The sequence below is a fragment of the Spea bombifrons genome, chromosome 5 (genome assembly GCF_027358695.1).
Source record: "Spea bombifrons isolate aSpeBom1 chromosome 5, aSpeBom1.2.pri, whole genome shotgun sequence".
Taxonomy (NCBI): Eukaryota; Metazoa; Chordata; class Amphibia; order Anura; family Pelobatidae; genus Spea; species Spea bombifrons.
In genome coordinates this window covers 71,296,289-71,314,285 of record NC_071091.1, presented here as the reverse complement: position 1 = coordinate 71,314,285, position 17,997 = coordinate 71,296,289, and positions in this window count along the sequence as shown.

Genomic DNA, 17,997 nt, shown 5'->3' with positions numbered 1-17,997 from the left:
AAAAACATAATTTACCCCCCAAATAATATAAAAAGCTATCAGAACAAATAGCAAGGAGAGAATATATTCTTCATACGATGGCAAAATATATTTAATTAAGACATCATATTAACATTTTGTAACGTCACTGTTATACCTGCTAGCTACCTGGTGAGAGATTCTTCTTTCTCTGGGCAGGGAAATGGAGTTTAGCCAGACCTACTCCCCATCCACCTTCTGCCTACTATATATGTACTCCCTCCCGCTGGGGAGTAGGGAGGAATATGTTCCCAAGTCTGATCACCATACTTTAAACCAGAGGTGGGGATCCTTTTTTTCTGCCAAGGGCCACTTGGATATTTATAACATCATTTGCGGGCTATCCTAAATTATCAACTTAAAAATTAGCCCCACATGTATATTTATCCCACTAGACAACCCTCTCTTTAGCATTGATTTATGTGATGTCCCCCAGCCAGCCCCCTTGTGAGTTAATGCCCCATTGCCCCATACCCTTGGCAATGCCCCCAGCTAGCTCCACATTGTATATTTATCCCACCACCCAGCCCTTTAGTATTGATTTATGTGATGCCCCCAGCCAGCATCCCATTGTGATTTAATTACCCCACACCTTTGCATATTGCCCTAGCCAGCTCCACATTGTGTATTTATGCCACCCAGCAATCCTTTAGTATCATGTCAGTCCTGTAGGTCACCCAGATTGCATCCACAGGACCTCCCTAGCAACCAGACTGGAAGCATAGGACTTGTTATTTTTGCCTCCTTGTGCAATCCTTGCCTCAAACAGCCTCCCCGTGCCATGCTTCCCCTCCACTTACACATCCATGCTATCACACAACTATTCATTCACTTATTTACAAATATTAATTCACTGATTCAGAGATGCTCATTCATTCCCTCATCTACAGATACTCTGATTTTCCCTCATTCAAACCAGTTTCTCTTCTGGTTTCCCAAAACTGTTCTCAGTGAAGTCCTGGGAAAACAATTTTATATTCTGACCTATGTAATGGTATATTCTGATCTGTGCACTGTTATCTTATTCTACATTTTGCTATAGAGGTATTATTATCTTTTATTTATATAGTGCCAACAATTTACGCTTCACTTCTAACAATATATATATTTAGGGTATATGACAAGACTAGAAATGACAGACTAAGACAAACCAATACATTGGTCTCCTTGCCCCCTTAAAATCGATCATGAATGCCTTTGCTAGGTTATCTTCCTTATAATAATTACCCATCGCTCTGTTAGTCTCTTCACAGCCTGCCTGTATGCTTAAGAATTATTATTTTTTTACAACTTCACTTTTATTCAAGATTATATGCAACCATAGGGAATCATAATAAACAGGTAATCATTTGCTGAACTGGTAAGTATGCTGCTATATGGAAGACAAACATTAACCTTTTTTTAAATTTGTTGATTAACAGGTAGAAAACATGAGGACTAGCAGGAATCGACCACCCAAGTCAAGGTCAACCTTCTGACCCGGACCTCCTACAGTTATAATATATATGAAACATTTAGACTTTAAATTAATGTATAGAATGCCATCTATACAGCTCTAATTTCAACTCTTTGGGTATGTATACAATACTTCTCAAAGGCTGCCATTATCCTTTGCAATACCCTACCCTGGCTGATCCAACTCTCCCCTAGTCTTAAGTCCTTCACAAAAATCTCTTTAGAACCACTTCTTCAGGAACCTAGCCTTACTCCTGCTGTTGTTAGTTATTATTCGTTATTATTTATTGATCAGTACTTACAATAAGATCAGTAGTGTGTCTATAGGTGGGAGTGGTGAGGCTGCCCTGGGCGCACAAAGCAGGGGGCACGGGCACGGTGCCAGAGCAGATACCAGGAGCAAGTGTGTGTGTATGGGCAAGCATTCATGTGTATGTATTGGGTATAGGCAGACATTTGTAAGGGCAGTACATAAGTGTGCGTATGTCTTTTTGTTTGTATATGGGTAGTGCATATGTGTACGTAAGGACAGTGTATATGTGTATGGGCAGGCATGTGTAAGGGTACTGTACATGTGTGTGTGTAAAGTTAGTGTATATGTGTGTTTATGGAAAGGTGTGTGTAAGGGCAGTGAATATGTGTGTATATGAGCAGTGCATATGTGTCTTAATGGGCTGTGTGTATATAGGCATGTGTAATGGCGGTGTATATGTGTGTGTGTATGGGCAGGCGTGTATAAAATTTTATTCTGCGCTGGTTATGCTGGTCCACATCATACGTTAGCAATACTGTGTTACATATCCCCATCTCCTTCTAGATTGTAAACTCATTTGATTTGGTAATAAAGCAGCCCAAAATATATTTGCGAAACAATACTCTCAATGTGCATGTAATCCAATCTCCATTAAAATAAATACATTGACTAAGAATGCATAGAAAACCTGCTAAGGGCACACACAACGGATCCAGTTCTTGTGCAGACTAAATTATTATTCAATACTATATTGCGACTGTGTGTGGATCTGCAATTCAACCACATAAAAAGGTTTCAGGAGCCTGAGTAGTTTTTACAAAATAATGACTCCTTTAATTTTATCATTTGAAATTGGAAAGGAATGCCAAATGCAATTTTCTACATTTTATTCCATTTAAGGCTGCTTGGCTTTTCTTTCACTTTCAGCCTTGAGAACTGAATGCATTCATTAATATCCAAGAAATAAAGTTATCATCAACGCTTTACAATATGCAATCTCTGCCTGCCTCTGGTTTATTATCATTAAGGAACATGAGTTGTCATAAAGACCTCTAGAGTCATCTTTTAAATATTAAAATTGCGGGTGTTTATCTGAGAGTATTTTGTTAAAGAATTTCAGGTCACTTCCACCTAATCTCAAAACATCTAAAGTGCCTAGGACATTTTCATTAAGTAGCTCATCATTAATCATGCAATGTGAAATCAAATTTCTTAGAGAACGTATTTCATTAGTTAGTGCATATTACTCAACATCATATAGAATGAATGGATCATTTAGGGCTACTATCAATTGTGCAATGTTTAAAAGCAAGTATTTGTACAAAGTCATATTTGAATTGTACTCTACTAGAGTAATTTCAGTTAACTATGTACTCTGTACCGGGGTGTTATTGAGTTTTATTTGTATACTGTCTCTGGAAGCCTCCCTCACACATTCCATTTCTTTAGTCAAGAGGATAATGGCTAGAACCTCGGCAGGATTATTTACACAATCAAGTTGTATGCAGAACTCCCAGAACTAAACGAATGAGCCCATAAGATGTTTATACATTTCAATTTTTTCGGTATTAGAGTCATCAAAAAAATTTCATTAAAACTTGACATGAGTTCATAACTTTGTAGAAACCAAAAATAGAGACACTCGATTCAACTAAAACTTAATCGGCCTCAACGGTGTAAAAAAACAAAGTTAAGCAATTCACCATCCTGATTTAACTTCATAGAATGACGGTACATTCGTCGGTAGGAACGCACAAAAAATGCTGCATGGAAACTATAGAAAACCCTGTGCTTAAAAAGTGTGTAGGAACACCTAAAATGGATACGTTTTTGTCTGGATTTAAGACCATGACATCTTTCACCTAGACCGGACTAAACTAAATTTCTTTCCAGAGCCTGATTAAAGGTGCTGCTCATACCCTGCTGAATTTAACACTTTTAAAATGAAAACATCACCTGTAGTATTATTGAATGACCAAACTTGAGACATAAAATACAGTCACCATTTTTTTTCTAAAAGTTTCTATTTTGTGTTTATGTAATTAAATCTTCAGAAGAAATCTGCTAAAGTTTATTTTCTTATAGGTGTGGTTCTGCAAAACAATATTGTAGTGCCTATTATTGTGTAACATGACAATTAAGTGTTCCCTGTAAAAAATATAAATAAGACAAATTATTGGCTAATTGACGAAGAAAAAGTTGGACATTCAACAGTTCTAGGAATAGTGTTTCCTGTGGAACAACATCTGTAAGATTCTGCCAGACCCTATTGCAGTAACTAGTGTTACAGTAGACTAGTAAGAAACAATCTACCTAGCTACATGACGGCTAGCCCTGCATTAAATATAATTGTATACTTATAATTAAGAAAAAGAAAGAAAAAAAATTGTTTCATTAAATAGTATGTCCTAAGCTTTTCATTTTAGTGTATCATAAACATGTAATTCCAAAGAATTACTCATGATCCTTGCAGCCCTCGTGTGGCAATTCTTTATTCCCCTGTATACTTGAGATACGGTATGTACTATTGAAAGTGTGTTTTTACAGAAATCTCTATGGAATCCAGCACAGAGTACTTTATCACCATGACTTATTTACTAGTGGGAAAGGACCACATGTGCTTAATATCAATTTAGCTTTCCTGATCCAAAAGTATTATGCAATTATCACTTCAGGTTATGACAATGAGCAGTTATAAATAAGTGTAATGATTACATTAGACTATTTTTATTCATTGTATTTTTTTTTCTGGAAGCCCACATTTACATAAAAACTATGGTGGCATCCTTCCCCAATGACATGTTTTATTTTTTAATCACCAACAAATATATATATATAATATATTTCTAACACCAACTACTCGTCCTCTCTAGAATGTCAGCTCAATGGTTTTGGTTTATGCCACCATATGATCTTTTAGTGTCCGGTCTCAGTTCTAAGGGATTCAGGTTACTCTGTTGGGGATGACATACACGTATAGAACAATTTTGCTACTGGATTCTTCCTATTTTCACAAAGATACATACAGCACAGTCTAACAGCCTGACCTCTCTCACTCCTGAACCAGACCTCATTAAGCACTAGATCTTCCTTTGGTGCATCAGTACCAGTTATGCTCCAGTCGTACACAGCATCAAGGAATTGATAGCTAGGGGGAACACATCAGAAATTAAAGAGACGCACTTCCCTCTCCGCTGTTAAAATCCAGAGATAATAAGATAGTAGATTGGGTGTAGGGTTGTCTTCTCATGCACTCCCTCGGCAATTAAATGTATAGCCGTACTAAAAAAAATAATGTACTTTTTATAAATGTGCTTTTAATATGCATTCTTTAAATATTAAAATGTACCTTAAGGAGGAGCTGCCCTCCCTCCTCCGCGGCCTAATGATTGCACAATGCAACATGCAATTTCAAGGGGAACACCATGTACTTTTAAACAAGTCTCTTACCTATGATGGCTAGAGTGTAAAATAAGACTTGCTATTATAAGAGTAATAATGCACAATGCAAAATAACCTATGAAATAGCTATAATAAACATCTGCAGTCCTGCAGTTGAAAACAAAGCAAAACATATGGGTATATATATAAACCGATGCAGATTTTTAAATTCACAGTAAACCCGAGCTGGGCTGGACTGGGTATAACATGGTGGCCCTGGAACTTTAAGGTCGGAGGCCACCTAATGAATATGACAGGCCGCATGTTACATTTTTATGCTTATGTTGCGTGTGGCCAGGCATATCCAGTGTCCTAGATGGCCGGTCTGGGCCAGAACCAGACCTTATTTTGCTGGTAGCTTTTTACTTAAACGTTTTATTTCACTTAATACCGTATTGGCTCGGATATAGGCCGCCCCCGTATATAGGCCGCACCCTAAAAGTTTGGTGCTTTTTTAAAGAAAAAGTTTTTTTTCTTTAAAAAAGCACCAAAAAAAACATGCTGCCACTCTGTCCCCCCCCCCGAGATATGCTGCCACTGTCCTCCCTCCCCGAGATATGCTGCCACTGTCCTCCCTCCCCGAGATCCGCTGCCGCTGTCCTCCCTCCCCGAGATACGCTGCCGCTGTCCCCCCTCCCCGAGATCCGCTGCCGCTGTCCTCCTTCCCCGAGATCCGCTGCCGCTGTCCTCCCTCCCCGAGATCCGCTGCCGCTGTCCTCCCTCCCCGCGATACGCTGCCGCTGTCCTCCCTCCCCGCGATACGCTGCCGCTGTCCTCCTCTGCCCCCCCCTCCTCGACTTACCGGAGCAGACTCCCGGGTGTCTTCAGGGCCGGCGAGGGACATCTACGCAATACGCGTATGCAACTTCCGGTACCGGAAGTTGCATGCGCGTATTGCGTAAATGTCTCCCGCCGGCCCCGCAAGACACCCGGGAGTCTGCTCCGGTAAGTCGGGGGTGGGCAGAAGTAAAACGCTTAGATAACCTCCCGTGCCGGCACCCCCCCCCGTGGGAAGTGCTGGCAGGGGAGGCTGTCTGAGCGTATCGGGGAGAAGGATGCAGGTCCCCTGCACCGCTGCGGGGGATCTGTATCTTAACCCCGCTGCCTGCCCGGCGCCCGGGACTGCATGTCCCGGGCGTCGGGCGCTAGAGCCCGAATATAGGCCGCACCCCCACTTTAAAAACTTAAAGTGGGGGAAAAAAGTGCGGCCTATATTCGAGCCAATACGGTATATATATTTTACTTAGGGTACAGCATGGTTGCCACAGAAGCCTCCGAACACATAGTTTTAAGAAACATGCAGATGCTTGTCGACTGTCTCTGGACATCTTTTCTTTGAGATATGGAAGGCTGAAGCTTGGAAGACTGCAGAAATAACATTTCATGGAATGAAGTGTGAAACATCATCGCATGAACACAGAGGCCACAAATAGTATCTGACATCCCATATGGAAGCTGACTGTGTTAGTGTAAACGGGTATGGGTTTGTGAGTATCTGTCAGTGTGACGGTTGTATCTGTGCATCTAAGCTGATTTTTGTGCAGATGTGGAAGTGCGTGCCCGGTGGCCTAACAACGGTCCTGATTCGTAATTATTTAATTGTATAAAATTATGCGTTTCATTTTGTTACTTTGCAGATGCTGCACAATCATTTTTATGTAGAGAAGCCCAGTTCTGTTTTCTGGAGAATGAACATTAAAAACAAGAGACAACTTTTAGTATGAAATTGGTTGCATGCCATGGAAATAATCCTTATATGTAGTTCTCGGTGAATTAGGCATTATTTATTGAATGTCTTGTTAAGACTTCTTAACCCCTTAAGGACAATGGGCGGTCCCTAAACCCATTGAAAACAATGCATTTTGAGCCCGTACATGTACGGGCTTTGTCATTAAGGGGTTAAGGAGAAACATAAACCATACAACTGCGTAGCAGTAAGGAAACAACCAGCACAAACAAAAGCAAAAAATCCTTATAGATTTTTATACCAGAATCATGGTATATTTAAGCAGATGAGACATCACATGATTGTGTTTATCATTAAACGGATGCTCCAATAATCATTTGAATTTCAATGCATATGATAGCTAAAAGGCCCCTTAACATTTACATGGTGACCCCCTTGCTAATGCATTCTGCAGAATGCAACCATATGCATTTGTCCCTTTCTCCAAACTTTCGCTACTTTCTCTGCAGGTTACAACAAACAAAACTTCTGACACGTGGTTAACTTACTGCCACTCAATTCCCACGCTGGTTCGGAGATTGTCACGGGGACCTAATATAATCCTTGTGCACATTTGGGGAAAACCCTCCCATTTAGTACATTTTTAGCACTTTTCTGCCACAGATTGGCAGATACCTATTGACTATACCTTATATCTTTCATGACAGTGGGTCAGTAATTATGTTTCTTTTCTAGCTATTATTTACTTGTGAACAAGGGACTGCCTTATGGATCTTTATTTGGATGAACATCCATTTTCCCTCACCACAAGTCTAGACGCCTTCACATCAAAGGCATTAACAAAAGTCCCCTTTCTTTTGGTCCAGTCCTCCTAAAACAGCAACATTGCAAACCACTTTTGGACCAGCCCACTATGAGACGTTGATGTTCCTCCTGGTACAACTATACTCTTTGACAGGATTTATTCCATTTCTAAAGCAAAACACACATTTAAAGTACTATATAGAACTATATAGATATGTTTTTAAATGTTGTTTTTTATCCATGTCACCTGCATGAGCCAGTTATTTTTTGTTAAGAAGAAACAGGATAAGCCCTGTATTATTATCTATAAAGTGGGAGAAGTTGGCCCTAAAATATATTAGCCCATCTGTCTTGAAATTGCTTGGTGCATTTGTCCCTGTGTTTGTTTCCTGCTAAAAGCTTCATCCTGTATTCCGTGTCAATTTTGAAACCATTGTTTTCTGGTAACCCTCGTCTTCATCAATCCTTCCACCGTTTCTGGTTTGGCTGATGTTACTGATGAATTGGAAATTTAGGGTATTTTGAATTCCTAGGTTCAAAGGGATATGGACGCAAAGAGCAATCATGGTAGCCTGTTTCCAATTGCCATTGGTATTGGTCCATGCCTTCCATCCATCCCACCCCTCAAAGACCGCCCATATGCATTCCCAGGGGCTTCTTAGGGAGACTCATCCCTGCAGTGTGTCTCAATTGTTCCCTTGAGGACAGATGAGTAACACAAAATGTCACCCCCCCCTTCAAGCTGTGTTAAGAGGTCTCACTCTCCTTGTATCTATACTATTGTTCATATTTATACCTAGCTCTCAGAATATGTCATTCCGCATGCATTAAATTCTAACTAAATTACTTGCAGTTATATTATGAAGCTAATGAATACTTGGTATCCATTTACAAACACCTTGTATATGCAGTAAATTATACAATTCATGAGCAGCTGATATAATTAATGCCATCATCAAAGTATCCACTTATCCACCATGAGCCCTTTGGCTCATGGTGAATAGTAAATAACCTTTGATGACCTCTGTATTGGTGAAATACGTATTACGTATTACTGAAAAAATACGTATTACTGAAAATAGTTGTATGGACGTTGTGAAAGTAAGAGTAAGGAAGGAAGTGCTGTGGATGCACCAAAAATGCAGGTCCAATACATCATAATTATTGTGCTGGTAAATTAACGGTTAGTTTTGACCCTTGCATCATCTGGTATTGTAGGATTATAAGGTCAAAATAGAAAAGCCCTCTTTTGCTTGTGTATAAGTATTTCTTATGTTTGCTCATGTCATTGGTAACTCTGTAGATTCATTTCAATGGTTTTGCGTGTTGTCTCCCTGATTACGATAGTGCTACAGAATCTGTTGGCTCATTCTATAAATAAAATATGATAATATACACTTATAGTAGACAAAATATTTTCAGAAGCAATCTTACATCTGATGTTGTGGTTCATGAACTTGTTGCATGCTTTGACAAATTATGTGTCTGAGTCATCTGGACACTGGAAAATATTTTGCCCAGTCTGAAATAAGAAAACATAGCATACTTTCAGTATAGGTGGATGAAAACATTCTACAAAATCCAAACATTCAGTTAACCTCAAGCATGAATATAATGCAAGAATATGTAAATAGACTAAAGTGCAGACATGGAACAGAAAGAATGCATGTTTTTGCCATAAAATGGCTACACTGTTGATTTTGTGTTTGGTTTTAGTTTACACGTCGACTTTTTAATCCTTAATACTAAAATCTGTTGTTTATTAAAGCTTTCACGATTCTCAGTAGTAGACTATATTAAAGGGTTCAAAGGGGATCCGCAGTTTTGTGACACCTTTATTAGGGCCTAGGGGGAGGAAGATACAGTTGTGTAAAAAAGAAAGTACACCCTCTTTGAATTTCATGGTTTTACATAGGAGGGAATAATAATAATCATCTGTTCCTTAGCAGGTCTAAAAATTAGGTACATGCAACCTCAGATAAACAACAACACATGACATATTACTCCATGTTCGTGATTTAACAAAAACAAATCCAAAATGGAGAAACCATGTGTGCAAAACACACTCTTACTGCTTCCATAGGAATAAAGATGCTAAGTAGGAGACAAGTACTGATAATCAAATGATTAACTGATCATCAGCAAGTGTGACCACTGCTATAAAAGCCAAAGTTTTAGCAGTTTGCTGGTCTGGAGCATTGAGGTGTGTGTTAACACAATGCTAAGGAGGAAATACATGACCAATGATCTTAGAGAAACAATTGTTGCTGCCCCTCCATCTGGAGGGATCATAAGGCCATTTCCAAACAATTTAAAGTCTATCATTCTACAGTGAGAAAGATTATTTAAAGGTGGAAAACATTCAAGACAGTTGCCAATCTTCTCAGGAGTGGACATCACAGCAAATTCAGACTGTGCAATGCTCAGAGAAATTGAAAAAAAAAACAAGAGTTACATCAGACTCTACAGTCCTCAGCATGTTAAATGTTAAAGTTCATGACAACACAGCGCCACTTTTGCGAAAACCAAACAAGTTGTCAACTGTCAAGCACAATTGTAGATGGGTGATGATTTGGCCTTGTTTTGCAGCCATGGGAAGTATGAAACTTGCAATCATTGAGTTGACCATGAACTCCTCTGTATACCAAAGTCAAATGTGAGGCCATCTTTCCAACAGCTAATGCTTGGCTGAAATTGGGTAATGCAACAGGACAATGATCCGAAGCACACACCAGCATATCTACAACAGAATGGCTGAAAAAGAAAAGAATAAAGGTGTTGCAATGGCCCAGTCAAAGTCCAGACTTCAACCCGATTGAAACAGTGTGCAGGACCTTAAGCGATCTGTGCATAAACAATTACCTGCAAACCTCAATTAACTCAAGCAATGTTGTCATGAAAAGTGGGCCAAAGTTCCTCTCCATTGATGTGAGAGACTGATAAAAGTCATACAGAAAGTTATTCCTGCTAAAAGTGGTTCTACAAGCTATTAAATCATAAGGTGTACTTTTTTTCACACATGGTCTGCTCAATTTTAGCTTTATTTTTGTTAAATAAATAATGACACATTGTAGTATGTCATGTGGTGTTGTTCATCTAAGGTTGTATTTACCTAATTTTTTGACCTGATTTTGACTTTCTTTTTTACACAACTGTAATTGCCCCCAGTGAGATCTGAAAGTTCATTATAATGAATATGGTTGGTCCACCTACTATATGATTGTTTGTTTTGGACTCTTGTTCAGAATACCTTCTGCGCCAGCTAATTTCTCATCAGCTACTGATTCTCGGCAGCCACTGGCTGGCAAAAAGTTATATAGGGTATTAACATAGGTGGAATGAGATTCTGGGGGTTTGTGTGTGGTAGCCAGGACTGGAGCTAGGCACTTAAACTGCAAAGTGACTTTCGCTTGGTTAGCCCTCAGTTTAATAGTGTGATGTCTATAGCGAGCCCATGATACATACCGGATTACTGGGTATGAAAACTCTGCATTGAGAGGTTAAACCAACTCCATTATACAACTGTCCTTACCCTTTCATTTAGAGGGTCAGGACAGTCTTCACACCTTAAAACAAAAAAGGTAAGAATAAATATAATTCTAAAGAAAATGATGTTAACTGCCATGGTTTACTACAAAGTTATATGAGCATATCTTCTTTCTGTATTTCTGCCCAGTAAAGCATTAACTGCTTCAACTAAAGTTTTTTTTATGGTTTTCTGTCCAGGTGCACAGATTTAAGCAAAATGGTGCTGTGGTTGTCACTTTCTGGTCAATAGTTGGGTCAGTAATGTTATTTGTCTTAATAATGTTTTTGCTTTTTATGAAATTGCCTTGTATATTTTTTCTTGAAACCCTGGTCAGTGACTATACTGTATATTGTTCTTTGTTGCTTACTGCGTGCCATCACCTGAAGACTGTTTATTAGCTTTGATTTGTATTTCCCTCCAGTGGGCCTTGTACCTTTCATGGAAATAGCCTGGGGTGTCTTGTTTTCAAATTTTATGGTTTCGGTTAATGAAAGTGTTCGGCTTCAAATATGTCCCAAATAGGACGTCAAATAGGATGTAAAAATTCCAAATCGAAAATTGCACACCTCCCAAATGCGGTCTTTTAGTCCCGAAACAACCTGTCAACCCTATGCATCAGCGGTATCACTGTATTCAGGAGATGTTGCTGAATATGTGTTGGGGTGTTGTTTGACAGTGACATATACCAAGAGCTGAAAAATTAATACCTGTGTGAAAAAAATACACAAAAATACAACCACAAAAATTGACTGGCTGGTGGTAGAATTAGTGCATGGAAAGTGTAAAAATACTAGCATTTAAAATACCCTGGGTTGTTTTCAAACATATATAGTTTGATACGGTAAACTGAAATGACCGGCTTCAAAGATGTCCCAAATAGGACATTGGCACAGTATGACCAGATTTGAAAAACTAGTTTTGAAGTAGCAATATGCTACTTGTACTTGGAGATTGGGGATCAGAATCTTTTTATCAGTTTTTTTCCATTAGATTTTGTGGATAAGTAAAAGATTTAATTTTTCACCATATTTTTTTTATATAATTTAGATTGTAAATAAGATATCATCAAAATAATGCTAAAGAAAGCCCTTCTTGTTCTGAAAAAAAATATAATCAACTTATTCAATACAGGTATTCTTCTAAAAATTAAGCATAGCTAAAGTGTGAGAAAAACATATATTTCAGTGTAAACTGTATCACATGCTATTCACATGCTATTTTAATGTTGTTGCACATGATTTTTCTTTCTTAGCATTTTACCATACCATAGAGCTAGGCAACATATTCCACTCTGTTCAGTCCCTAGTTTAACTGGATTCTTAATTTTCCTTTATGCAGAACTACTTAGTGTTCTGAAGGTCACTCTCCTTTTTCTCCTGTGCAGGGGAGCAGTGTTTAGCTATGATCACTTAAGCCCTGCCCATTTCTCCTCCCACTACCAACACTTTTAATGCTATTTTGAGTTAACCCCACCCATGTCTGTGGCTAGTCCCGATTGCACTGCTAACCTAGCCCATCGCACATGTAGCCCCGCTCTTATTTGTGGCTAGCTCCATCCTCTTGCAAAGCCACTCCCTCAAAGAAGGTTGCATTCCGTGGTAAGATCCCAAATATAAATATTACCACTAACCCCATTAAACATATCTGTACTTTCAACTATCCTATTTAACAGCATATTACATTTATTAACAAAACAGCTGAATGTTTCTTATCAAATAACTATGGCATAGCTGCTGCTACTGTGTCTGTAAAGTTGGAAAACTCTCATAAAAAAATAAAAGGGTTATTAAGAGGTTAATAAAGGCACTGTATTCATTGAATAACCAAAATGTATGAAAGTTGTTATTTTATGTAAAAACACTACTGGCAACAGAGATTACAATTATCTAGAAGAGATTTTCCAACTGCCTAAACATGCAGACTAGTACTCATTTTCCACATTAGAGCTACATTAAGCACTCATGACACGTAAAGTTCCCTGCCAGCAGCTCTCTACTGCTTCCTGGCTTCACATATTGTATTATACTTCAGTCATGGTTTATAGTGCGCCACTTGCTGGTAGGCCTGACATGTTTTCATTAATAGTTTCATTTATGACTTGGATATTCTGGAAGGAATGCAGTATTGCTATGTATTTATGTCTCAGAGACAAGTCAGAGGTATCTGTTTATAGTAATAGACCATCTGTGAATGCAGTGAGAGCTAGATGTGTTTTAAACGTCAGTGTGAAATCTGTACAAAATTTCAAATCACAAAAACATATATTTAGAAAATAAACGGAAGCATTGTTTCAAAACAGTATATTAAGCACTTTATATACTACCACAGGGTAGTACGTTTCCATTGAGGAAAAAACAGAGCAATAACAAAATGGGAGCTCTTATTGGAGCAAATGTCGATGCTTCATTTAGAATGGCATCAAGCTTTTTAGTGATGCCACTCCACTGCATAATAAAAGTGGAGGACATGTATGTATATGTGTACATATATTTTGTATTTTATAGTATATTTTTGCTTATTTGTCATATTTATATGTTTTAGATCATTCAACTAATTTTGATACAAGACAAAGGCAACATGAGCAAACACAAAATTGCCCCTCTAAACCTGATTGTGCCATCCTCGATGACAGCAACTGCAACCAAACATTTGCAATAACTTGCAGGGAGTCTTTTACATTGCATTTTTTAAAGGTCATGCTACAGCATCTTAATCAGACTTAATCATTTTGTCTCTCTTGAGCCAGTCAGAGGTAGACTTGTGTACATCGGATCATTGTCCTGCTGCATAACCGAACTGCGCTTAAGCTTTATGTTATGAACTAAGGGCAAGACATTCTCCTTTTATTAGAGAGCAGAATTCATGGTTCCATCAATGTTGGCAAGTTTCCTGTGTCCTGGAGCAGCAAAGCAGCTCCATGCCATCACACAACCAAGACAATGCTTGGTTGTTGTTATGATGCTGTTATTGTGGTATGCTTTGTTAGCTTTATGCCAGATGTAACAGGACCCATGTCCTCCCAAAAGTTCCAGATTTTACTCACCAGTTCACAGATTATCCCAAAAGTTCTGGGTACTGTTTATTTGGCAAATGTGATACAAGCCCCTATGTTCTTTTTGGCCTGTAGTGGTTTTCACCTTGCAACTCTCACATAGATGCCATTTTGGCTAAGTCTCTTTATATTTTGGAATCATGAATACTGACCTTAACTAAGGTAAGTGAAACCTGTAGTTCTGTTAGTCTGCATGTTTTGTGACTTCCTGGATGGGTGAGAAAGCCCTAGAAATGGCCTTGTAACCCTTTCCATCAAAATTACTTTTTTCAGTTTCTCATTTGTTTTTTAGTTTCTTTAGATTGCGGAATTATGTGCTGCTTTTTGAGACCTTTCAGCCTACTTCACTTTGCAAGACAAATTCTATTTAATTGATGCTTAGATTTAACAGGGCTGGCAAAAATCATGCCCAGGTGTGTCAAGTGAAGTTAACTCAATTATCAATTACATGTTGTTAATCGGGTCAAGTAGTAACTAAGGGCGCAATTACTTTTTCACATATGGCCAGGTAGGGTTCGATAGCTTTTCTCCTTTTATACATAAAATCATCATTTATAAACTTCAATTTTGTGTTTACTTTGTGTAATATTACAATTAGTTTCATTGTCTGAAGCATTTAAATGTGACACATATACAAAAATAGATGAAACTGTGAAGGGTCAAATACCTTTTCACAGCACTGTATATATATTAACATAGTAATATAGTAATTTAGGTTAAAAAAACATACCCAAAATTCCTTGCAGCACTACAAGATTTCTGAGGGAATGACAAGTGTTTTGGCTCATCTGGTTGGTACAGACCAGTGTTTAATTTTATAGCAAGACAGGAGGCTTCGTATTTTGCATTAAACCTTCTTTACTGTTAACCTCCAGCAGCAAAACAGTTAACAGAGAAACATTAAAAAACAACCAATAGGAACACATGAACAGTCTATAAATGTCAGCACATCCAGAAACTCCTCCTCTTTCTTTGCTGCTTAACCTCCAGGTGAGAACATTCCTTTTTACATGTGGATATTCTTATATCCATTATTATATTTTATGTGAATTATTTTTCTGATTTGGTGTATATTTCTGTGTTTTTGGTGCTTTTTTCGGTACCTTCCTATCGGATTTACTTTGTTTTTAGTTTCCTTCCCCTTTACTTGCTACCACCTAGTGTCTTTTGGCCTTTACTTTATTTTACCTTATTTTACCTTGACTCCGCTGTTTCAGCGTTTCCTCCGTTGCTATCTCTGCCTGCGGGTGTTCCTCCTACTCGTTTCGGTCCTCCGCTCCGAGGCCACGTGCTGCCTCGCGGTTCTGCTATTCCCTTCATTGCCTCACGCGCCGGCTTTCGGCCGGCCGCGTGTGTTTTTTCTCCGGTCTCCCGGTCACTCGTTTCGGTGCCGCTTTGCGGTTTTTCGGTCCGGGGTCGTTTCTGCTTCCCCGTCCTCGGCCCGCGGCGCGGTGATTTCGGCGGGCTTGTGCCGCGGCCGTTTATTTTGGCCGTGACGCACTTGTCAGTTTTCACCGCGCTGCGCGCCATTTTGTCACGTTGTCACACATATCGGCATATATATATATCTGTATTGTTTTGTGTAGGTTTATTTGACTCTGCTATTTTTCCTGCCTTGCCATTAGTGGCATTTTGTCTTGATTTTCAGGTTTTGTAGCAGGTGTTTTATTTTTAGGTCCACATCTCTGCCTATTAAAGTGGTATTACCTCAGGGATCTACTTACTGGACTTCCACTACTGCCTATCTTTAAGATGGACCCCTGCTGCCTCTACCTGGGGTGAACCCCTGCTGCCTCTGCTTGGGGTGACCCCCACTGTTATTGGAATTTGATCCTAGCCTTCCCTGGCTTTGGAATTTGATATTTGCTTTACAGGTGCTTGCCACCTTGCTTTAGGGGTGACCCCCTTCCATTACACCTGACCTTTGTGGGCGAACCCCATTCTCCCACGGGCGAACCCCGTGTTTTGTTCCAGCCATATGATTATGATTATTTCCACTCACCGCCTGTGTTTGTGTTATCTAGGGCTGCAACAACTAATCGATAAAATCGATAATAATCGATAATGAAATTCGTTGGCAACGAATTTCATTATCGATTAGTTGAATCGATTATTATCGATTATAAAATGAGGGTTTTTTCAGAGCAAACGCTCTGAAAAATCCCCCTCATTATATAATCCGTTTAGTCTGACTCACCGTCTCACAGCAGCAGCTCCTACTTACTCCCCCTCCCTGTAATCACTGTGACAACTGGCCCCGCCCCTTCCTTCTCCAGGCCAGAACCACATGGCTGTGACACTCATCTAACTGTAAGTATATGTACAGCTATGGTTAGTGGAGTGTTTAGGGTTAATTTAGGGGCAGTTATGGTTAATTGGGTGTTTAGGGTTAATTTAGGGGCAGTTATGTTAATAGGGTGTTTAGGGTTAATTTAGGAGCAGCTGTGGTTAATGGGGTGTTTGGGGTTAATTTGAGGCAGTTGTGGTTAATGGTGTGTTTAGGGTTAATTTAGGGGATGCTGTGGTTGATGGGGTCTTTAGGGTTAATTTAGGGGATGCTGTGGTTAAGGGGGTGTTAAGGGTTAATTTAGGGGCAGTTATGGTTAATGGGGAGTTTAGGGTTAATTTAGGGGAATCTAAATCCTGGGGGCAGTGAAGTGACATTTCTGGGGGTATAAGGCATATACAGTATATAAGGCATATGTGGGGAGGGCAGTGTGGCATGTCTGGGGAGGACGGAGTGGTGTATCAGGGTGTATAAGGCATATCTGGGGGTAGAGTGGCATATCTGGGGGTAGAGAAGTGGCATGTCTGGGAGGCAGGGTGGCATGTCTGGGGAGGATGGAGTGGGGTATCAGGGGATATAAGGCGTATCAGGCACAGTGGCAGATGTGGGAGGCAGCGTGGAGTGGCAGATGTGGGAGGCAGCGTGGAGTGGCAGATGTGGGAGGCAGCGTGGCATATGTGGGAGGCATTGTGGAGTGGCAGATGTGGGAGGCAGCATGGCGTGGCATATGTGGGGAGGGCAGTGTGGCATGTCTGGGGAGGACGGAGTGGTGTATCAGGGTGTATAAGGCATATCTGGGGGTAGAATGGCATATCTGGGGGTAGAGAAGTGGCATGTCTGGGAGGCAGGGTGGCATGTCTGGGGAGGATGGAGTGGGGTATCAGGCACAGTGGCAGATGTGGGAGGCAGCGTGGAGTGGCAGATGTGGGAGGCAGCGTGGAGTGGCAGATGTGGGAGGCAGCGTGGCATATGTGGGAGGCATTGTGGAGTGGCAGATGTGGGAGGCAGCATGGCGTGGCATATGTGGGGAGGGCAGGGTGGCATGTCTGGGGAGGATGGAGTGGTGTTTCAGGGGGTATAAGGCGTATCAGGCACAGTGGCATGTGGGGGGTAGAGTGGAGTGGCAGATGTGGGAGGCAGCGTGGCGTGGCAGATGTGGGAGGCAGCGTGGAGTGCTATGGTAGGCAGCGTGGCAAATGTGGGGGGGGGCAGCATGGCATGTCTGGGAGGCAGCGTAGCAAGCCTGGGCTCAAATGTGCATATATTGGGGGGCTGGTTGGGAAATAAAGACAAGAAATTTATTATCAAAGTTTTTTTTATTCTGCTGTTTCTATTTAACATCATTTGTTTAGTAAATTATTTTAAATAAATGAAAAATTTACATTCATTTTTTTATCCGATTAATCGATTAATCGAAAAAATAATCGGCCAACTAATCGATTATTAAAATAATCGTTAGTTGCAGCCCTAG